At 51.7% G+C, this 3,183-nt stretch overlaps 2 protein-coding genes across 2 annotated transcripts in view; both read left to right on the top strand.

Annotated features, from left to right (window-relative positions):
• The window catches only part of NME4 (NME/NM23 nucleoside diphosphate kinase 4), a 30,458-nt gene extending 29,470 nt beyond the window's left edge, over window positions 1-988 (top strand). Inside the window, exon 5 of the transcript XR_001004552.1 lies at window positions 947-988. The gene's annotated coding sequence lies outside the window, so the exon portion shown is untranslated. The remainder of the gene's footprint in view (window positions 1-946) is intronic.
• The window catches only part of LOC105529767, an 88,833-nt gene that overhangs the window by 17,185 nt on the left and 68,465 nt on the right, over window positions 1-3,183 (top strand). The window lies entirely within an intron of this gene.

The following is a 3,183-nucleotide window of genomic DNA, read 5'->3' on the forward strand; positions in this document are numbered from 1 at the left end:
TCCCAAAGTGCTGGGATTACAGGCTTGAGCCACCGCGCCCGGCCCAAATTTTTTTTTCTGAGACACAGTCTTACTCTGTCGGCCATGCTGGAGTGCAGTGCTGTGATCTTGACTCACTGCAACCTTCACCTCCCATGTTCAAGCAATTATCTGCCTCAGCCTCCCGAGTAGCTGGGATTACAGGCGCCAGCCACCATACCCAGCTAATATATACATAAATTTTTTAGATGGAGTCTCGCTCTGTCGCCAGGTTGGAGTGCAGTGGTGCAATCTTGTCTCACTGCAACCTCCGTCTCCCAGGTTCAAGTGATTCTTCTCCCTCAGGCTCCTGAGTAGCTGGAACTACAGGCATGTGCCACCACACCCAGCTAATTTTTGTATTTTTAGTAGAGACGGGGTTTCACCATGTTTGCCAGGATGTTCTCAATCTCTTGACCTCGTGATCCGCCCGCCTTGGCCTCCCAAAGTGCTGGGATTATAGACGTGAGCAACCGCGACCAACCTAAATTTTGTATTTTTAGTAGAGACAGGGTTTCAGCATCTTGGCCAGGCTGGTCTTGAACTCCTGACCTCATGATCCACCCGCCTCGGCCTCCCAAAGTGCTGGAATTACAGGCATGAGCCACCACGCCCGGCCCAGAAGAGACAATCTTTCTCTAACACGTGACAACAGAGAAGATGGCGGCTATGGTTTGAATATTTATACCCTCCAAAACGCATGTTGAGGCCAGGGCAGATCACTTGAGGTCAGGAGTTTAAGACCAGCTTGACCAACACGGTGAAACCCTGTTGCTATGAAAAATACAAAAAATCAGTCGGCCTTGGTGGCACACGCCTGTAATCCCAGCTACTCAGGAGGCTGAGGCAGGAGAATCACTTGAACCCGGGAGACGGAGGTTGCAGTGAGCCGAGATCGCGCCACTGTACTCCCGCCTGGGTGATAGAGTGAGACTCCATCTCAAAAAAAAAAAAAAAAAAAAAAAAAAAAAAAAAATTAGCCTGGGGTGGTGGCTGGTGGTGGCTAATTTCTAATTTTTTTTGTATTTTTAGTAGCGATGGGGTTTCACCATTTCTGTCTTCTGATCTCGTGATCTGCCTGACTCAGTCTCCCAGAGTGCTAGGATAACAGGTGTGAGCCACTGCCCCTGGCCTAAGGTGGGAGGATCTCTTGAGCCTAGGAGTTATGGTCGCACCACTGCACTGCAGCCTGGGCAACAGGGCAAAACCCTGTCTCAAAAAAAAAGAAAAGGGAACTGCCGCAGCTCACAGCCTACCAAGGGGACACAGATAGTAGGTCTGAACAGCAGACGGAGAGATGGGAACTTGTCTCTTTAGTTTTTCATGAACAGCTTCTAACTGGTCCAGGCAGGGAGGTGCAGGCTTCCAGGCTGTGGTTCCATGGAAGACACCAGCTGGGCACGCAATGGACGTTTTCCAGCCGTGGCACAGACAGAGCGTGCGCGCCCCTGCTCTCAGAAAGCCAGCCTTCTGCCTCTGGCAGCGCCGGCACATAAAAGCAGAGGCAGCCTGCTGTCTCTGCCTCACCCACACTAACACCCCTATTTAGAAAGGTTGACACATCACTATCACTGCTTCTGAAAATTTTATCTGGCCAAAGGCATCAGCCCAAACTTGAATTCTTGCCAAAGCTGGAGGTGATTTCCTTCTTTGAATCAGTATCTTCCTCCTGAACACATACAGCTCTTACAAGAAAATGAGAATATAGTTTGGGGAGGGGGACCCCTCACCTTCCTTTTCCCAATGCCAGCCTCACAAAGTCTGGTCCCATGTCCCCTGGGATTTTGCCACTGGAGATGACTCACTTAATTAATACGCCGCTCCTGACCGTACACTTGGAAGCAGAGGTTCCGTTCCTTTCATTTTTGCCAAAGCTGCTTACGAAACCGTATCTTGTGTTGGTGCCCAAGGTGCGTAAAAATACAAGTTCATCATTTCCCTGACACAAATCACGACAGGCTAAATTTAGTGCCTCACCTGCTCCTAACTAGTCTGTCCCACCGTCATGCCTGCCGCCGGGCTGTGGTCCTGAGTTTCTGTGTCCCTCTGAGGACAGGGACACCCAGACACAGAGGTCAGTTGTCAAACGCGGCCACGGTGCTCGTGAGGCTGGCTGCAGACGGGCGATTAACGCTGGGTGTCTTCTTTAGTCTTATTTTCTTGTAGAGACGAGGTCTCGCTTTGGTGCCCAGGCTGGTCTCGAACTCCTGGGCCCAAGCGATCCTCCTGCTTGGGCGTGGGCCACCGCGGCCGTCCCAACGCTGGGCGTCTTGGAGACCTTGGTCACAGGCTTAAGGGAAAGGCCTAGCGCGTGGCCGCGCGTGCCTCTGGTTTCGAGGGACATGGACTGCGTGTCTGGGGCCCCTCCGCACTCCGTGTCAGACCCTGCGTCCGCCGGGTCAGCGCGGGGCCCGGGTTGGATAAGAGACAGGCTAATATATACATAAATTTTTTAGATGGAGTCTCGCTCTGTCGCCCAGGCTGGAGTGCAGTGGCGCGATCTTAGCTCACTGCAAGCTCTGCCTCCCGGGTTCATGCCATTCTCCTGCCTCAGCCTCCCGAGTAGCTGGGACTACAGGCGCCCGCCACCACGCCCAGCTAATTTTTTTGTATTTTTAGTAGAGATGGGGTTTCACCATGTTAACCAGGATGGTCTCCATCTCCTGACCTCATGATCCACCCACCTCGGCCTCCCAAAGTGCTGGGATTATAGGCATGAGCCACTGCGCCCGGCCTTTTGTTTTTTTTTTTTTTGAGATGGAGTCTCCCTCTGTTGCCCAGGCTAGAGTGCAGTGGCGTGATCTTGGCTCACCGCAACCTCCATCTCTGGGGTTCTAGCGATTCTCCTGACTCAGCCTCCCCAGTAGCTGGGATTTCAGGCATCTGCCACCACGCCTGGCTAATTTTTTGTATTTTTGTAGAGATAGGTTTCACCATGCTGGCCAGGGTGGTCTTGAACTCCTGACCTCAAGTGATCCACCCCACTGCGCCTCCCAAAGTGCTGGGATTACAGGCGTGAGCCACCGCACTGGCCTCAATATAATTCTCAAGTATGTTTTGGTATTTTTACTACAAATGAAAGCATTTGAAAACAAGATAGGTCATTGATTATGTGTTTTTAAACTTAACAAAAATTGGCTGGGCATGTTGGCTCACGCCTGTGAT

This window comes from Mandrillus leucophaeus, unplaced genomic scaffold (genome assembly GCF_000951045.1).
Source record: "Mandrillus leucophaeus isolate KB7577 unplaced genomic scaffold, Mleu.le_1.0 Scaffold78, whole genome shotgun sequence".
NCBI lineage: Eukaryota > Metazoa > Chordata > Mammalia > Primates > Cercopithecidae > Mandrillus > Mandrillus leucophaeus.